The sequence below is a fragment of the Scylla paramamosain genome, chromosome 1 (assembly GCF_035594125.1).
Source record: "Scylla paramamosain isolate STU-SP2022 chromosome 1, ASM3559412v1, whole genome shotgun sequence".
Taxonomy (NCBI): domain Eukaryota; kingdom Metazoa; phylum Arthropoda; class Malacostraca; order Decapoda; family Portunidae; genus Scylla; species Scylla paramamosain.
Genome location: NC_087151.1, coordinates 28,406,021 through 28,411,376, shown reverse-complemented (window position 1 = coordinate 28,411,376; position 5,356 = coordinate 28,406,021). Strand labels below are relative to the sequence as shown.

General features: G+C 53.1%; 1 pseudogene; it reads left to right on the top strand.

Annotated features, from left to right (window-relative positions):
* The first annotated feature begins 582 nt into the window (after positions 1-582).
* LOC135102863 (zinc finger protein 629-like) overlaps positions 583-5,356 on the top strand; it is a 6,607-nt pseudogene continuing 1,833 nt past the window's right edge.

The following is a 5,356-nucleotide window of genomic DNA, read 5'->3' as shown; positions in this document are numbered from 1 at the left end:
CCAAGTCTCCTTCCTCCTTTAGTATTACGCTCCAAACATCCTTTCTTCCTAACCGTTCCTAACCCACCTTCCTCTTTCTCCCTTTTAACCCTCTCGCCCCACGTCTCTCTCTTCCTCCTTTTTCTACCCTTCACCTGCCTCGCTTACCCAGACGCTGAACTGGTACTCTGGCCGTGATTCCTGGAATGGTCCGCGTGGATTGTGTGTGTGTGTGTGTGTGTTTGTATGATCGTAAGAGCCTCGTTCGTAGCGTGAGGGAGTATGAGTCTGCCAGCGTCGCGCCCAGCAGACTTGTATTAGCCTTACGGATGGCTGGACGGTACAGATAGAGCCCCTGGGTGTCTGTGTCTGCAGGGCTTTGTTGATTATATGGAACTCCGTGAGGTATATTTATGTTTCATCTCGAGGACTCCTCAGATGCAAGGTGCCGTGACTGCTGGCAGGTGTAGGTGGTGGGAGGCACAAGGCAGCGGTGTGCTGGGTGGCTGCAGGGAACAGCCCATACCCGCGGCAGCAAGTGGGTAATGGCCGTAGCCTAATGCGTTGCGCCTGCCCTGCGTTATGCTGGTAATTGTTACTGGAGGCTACGGATGGGGAGGCCCCGTCCCGCGGTCCCGCTCGGTCAGGGCGGTGCGGTGTGCAGGTAGCCGCGCCGGGGCGGGTCGGAAGGATGCGGACGGGTGGGTGCGTGGCGCAGGTGGACGGCCGGGTCGTGAGTGGGCTGTGTGGGGGCCCCGGGCAGGTGCAATAATGTTAGATGAGAGCCATCATCCTCGGCACACAGGCTGATCACTGACTGGCATCGTCGTGCCTCGCCCGGAGCCAATCAGCCCGAGGCACCGCACGCACGGGCCAACACGTGAGCCGCGCGCGCCGCTCGCCACGCCCTCCCAGCCGCCATTGGCTGTGACGTTTACCTAAGGACCAATGAGAGACAAGGTGGGCTGGACCAGCCTCCAACGAGTCACTTAAGAGCTAGAAAGACACGGGCGCTGAGAGGTGACGCTGCCTTTTATGGCGGTGTTGCCTGGAACAGCACCAGGTGAGCATCCTGGGTCCTCGGGGGAAGACAATGTTCCAGGCGCCGTGGTTCAGGTGGGAAGTGTTCCCTTGTTGCCCTGGCAGTGGGCATCAGTAGCGGGTATAGAGCAGGTGGCCGTATGGGGATAAAGCTAGAGAACATTACAGGTGAACAGGTAGTCTGGCGCTGAAGGTCACAGTGAACACTACTGGACGTGTCGGGCAGCGAGAGTAGTGGCGGTGGTGCCCTGCCCGTGAGAGCAAGAGACAGTGCGTGTGAGACTCGGGTTGGTCGCCCTTCCCTCCTCCAGTGTGCTCGCAGAGTCTCTTCGTGTTGAAACAGAGACTCTAGTGAAGACAATTCAACATGAAGTCCACTAGCACAGACGACCCCAAGATGGAAACGAGGGTTTTGATGCCAGCCGAATTCTCGCTGGTGGTGACTGCCCGCCCGCTGCCGCCCCTGGATCGCCTAGTGCCCGCCGAGGACTGCATCAAGCTGTGCGCCACTCGGCCCCTGCCCATCCAGACCCGTTACCTCCCCTTCAGCGGCACCGTCAGAGCAGACAACCTGCCCCTGCTGCCCTACCTCCCGCCCATGGACGTAAGTACCCGCTTGTTGTGTCGCGTGAGAGTCTCGGTTGACTTGGCTGGCGTGCCTGGAGGTGGGATGCTGTGACGGGACCCTGCAGCCTCACAATTCTCGGGGTTATGCACGCCATGTTATAACGCATACGACAAATCAGTGACTCTTTAGTTTGTTTTCTTCACTGTGCTTGATTTATTTACACGAGAATAACCTTGGATCATCTTTGATTTAATTCATGTTTCAATGCAAACGGTCCTGATCACGTCCCACTTCCTCGCCGTCTGTCTGCCACTTCCGTCAAGTCAACTCACTGAAACTGAAGCCAGAAAATATATGGACACATAATCCACTATTACTTTCTCTTTAATTCATCGAAGCGTAAAAAAAATATCAGTAGAATAAAAAACAGTCACGAGAAATCCAAATGTCAAATAACAGTACTCAACTTTGTGTAACGAATTCAAGTAATTCTCCTGCAAACCATTTATTTTTCTGGCTTCATGCATGCTTGGAGATAAGTTTACTGTTCATTACTGTTGTAATAGTCGAATAGTGACTCCACCTTAGCATTAATGACAGCAGGATGATGACAGCAATAATGAACACAAGTGACGAAAGTGATGAAGAAAATGAGAAGAGAATGAGGAGAGAGATAATGATTATAGGATTAGTAATAGTAAGAGTAGGAAAAGTGAAGATAGAATTAATACCAGGAAAAAGGAGGGAGGAGTGAAGAAACATGGTGGTGAAGATGACAAGGAGATAAGGCAGGAGTTTACCAGGAGGAGGAGGAGGAGGAGGAGGGGTAGAGGAAACGGATGCTGGCTGATTGGTATGGGTGAAGTGTGTTGGAGTCAGGTGTGGAAAGATAATGGTTCAGGTGGACAGGTGGCGCTGCATGACCAAATACCTGTGTTAGGTGACCCATGCTATTGTTGTTGATGTTGTTATTGTTTGTCGCTATAACTTTAAAGAAAACAACTCTCTCTCTCTCTCTCTCTCTCTCTCTCTCTCTCTCTCTCTCTCTCTCTCTCTCTCTCTCTCTCTCTCTCTCTCTCTCTCTCTCTCTCTCTCTCAATACATTCACCTTTCTTCCACGCCGATGTATTGATATCAGTTCATCTGCTTTCCCTGCACATACTGGAGAGAGAGAGAGAGAGAGAGAGAGAGAGAGAGAGAGAGAGAGAGAGAGAGAGAGAGAGAGAGAGAGAGAGAGAGAATCGGAATCGTAGTCAGGACACACTCCACAAGGTAATTTGGTTTTTCATTAAGGTAATCATTTAATAAGGTAATTAACGCGGCTGTGTGCAGTATCATTATGGAACCCGTAATTAGCTGGCAGCGTGGCTATTACTCGCTTGAAAAACACCTCGGAGATAATGTGACAACACGGCATAATATCCCAGCCAACAGGATAATGGGCGTGTGGGGGCAATTATCTGGACCAGGGAGAGAGAGAGAGAGAGAGAGAGAGAGAGAGAGAGAGAGAGAGAGAGAGAGAGAGAGAGAGAGAGAGAGAGAGAGAGAGGTTGATTCACCTGTGTGTGTGTGTGTGTGTGTGTGTGTGTGTGTGTGTGTGTGTGTGTGTGTGTGTGTGTGTGTGCTTGGGTGTGTGGTATTTGCAGTAAGAGTAGTGTCAGCAAGAATAGCCGAAGGAGTGAAAGAGGAATTAATCTTTCGAAAATGTAAGGATGAAGTCTTTCCGAAGCAGGAAGGGTGACTGGGCAAAACCTGAGGCGTGGAAGGAATTAGCATAAAGCAAGAGAAATCTTCAGAGCGTTCCAGGCATGTCAAAACTTTTCCTGGCGAACGAGTCCCGGCGTGGTGCGGGCAGCCAACAACCCCACGCCCGCCGCGCCGCCCTGCCCCTCACGAACACATTGTTTCTCTTCCCGACGGCCAGAGACACAACATGCACAGAACAGAACCGTAATGGGCGCCCTGCTTACCCCTCCTCCCTCCTCCCTCTGGCGCCCTCCCTTTCCCTTTGCTCTCCTTCCCTCCCCTTCCACACCCTCTCCCCTCCCAGCCCCTCCTACCCCTCCCATCATCCCGAGTGCATGATGGGTGGGCGGAAAGCAGTGATTTCCCAAGGAAGTGGCTGGGTATATTCCAGTTTTGTTTCGCTGTGATGCAAAAAACAAGATTGACTTGAATGTCAAGCTGTTATGAGGAGCATCGTGGAGTGCTCAGATCATTACCGCCTCGCGTAAAAACTGGTGGCCTCATTACGGTGGCCCGAGGCGGCGACGGACCGGCCAGCACATCATAAACAGCCATCAGCGCGCTACTGTCACAGGCACTTGTGCAGCCTAGGAGCCACAGTCGTATATAAAACATTCGCTTCCCTCAGGTCCACAGGAACCATTTATATACCACCTTGGAAGCGAGAGGAAGAAGGAGAGAGAGAAAGAGATAAGATCAAAAGAACATTGGGCTTTATAGCAAGAGAACGGAAGGCCGTCGTTACGAGAACCAGTGGGCGACAGGCGCAGGCAAAAGTACCGCGGCGGTGCAGTCATGTGTCCGTCCCTCGCGGCCAGCCTCCCAGCCAGCCCGTCCCGACCCGCGCACACGGCTCCTACCTTGGCTTCGCTGGCTCCACCCTTTCTCTTATCTTTGCTGCTTGATAATAATCATGGACATCACGAAATTTTATGTGATAAAATCATAGCCTCTTAGTTCTCATGAGCGTGTCTGGCCGGAAAGACCTTAACAGTGGGTCTGTAAGGCGCTCTCAGCCCACACTTTCCTCGGGCTTGTTTTTACTTCTACTTCTTTTGTGTAACAGCGCAGGAAACAGTTGAAGCAGTGCCAGAGGGCAACCCCGCGGCGACCTGCGCGGCCCTCGACTCTGCTTTTGATGCAAAATCCAGTATCTCCCGACACAGGACATCACCGCCTCCTTCCTTCACCCTCTCACCCTTCTTCCCTTCCCATGCTCTCCGTGAGAAGGAAATCCTCTCCATCACGTCCCCGCACAGTGCGTTACTTCATGGTGTATTCCCCTGGCGGTGTCCGGGCGCCGCGGGCTCCTGCCTGTATCTCACGGCGCGCCGCCTCCGGGGCCGGGCAGGGACTGAGCCAAATCAGTACCTCGGCGTCTGATTATTTACGATCTCCCGCGGTTGTAACGATTTGAATCCCATCAAGTAAAAACTGTAAATATTTATTTACGATGTCCCAAAGCGTACCGTGAATAATAATTGTGAATATGGAAGATCATCCAGGTATTGCCGTCATTAATTTAGCAAAGAGGCGAAGAGGGTCCCGTTCGGAATCACAATTATTAATTAAGTAAAAGATGCGAAGCGCGACGGTCGGCTGGGCACGGCAGGAGAGAGAGGAGGGAGAACCGGGCTGAGGGGCGGCCCCGCGAGCCTGGCCAGCACGGGGTGACCGGCAGCCTCTTTGTTTTCTGGCGGTGAATCACGTTCTCTCCGGCTTGACCTTAATGTCTTGCCCAGGAAGCCACAGCAACCACCGCTGCGTCCTCGGGGCGATGCTCCTTACCGTGGGCCGGGAGGGGCGGGCGGAGGAGAGAGAGAGAGAGAGAGAGAGAGAGAGAGAGAGAGAGAGAGAGAGAGAGAGAGAGAGAGAGAGAGAGAGAGAGAGAAGTGGCGAAGTGAGGCGAAGGGGCGTGAGGAAGAGGTGAGAGGACAGTCGGAGGCGTGTAGGGCGAGGCAGTGAGGGCACGAGGCGGTCATGACAGATGGCTTTCCGTGCGCCTCTCAAGGATCTGGAGGA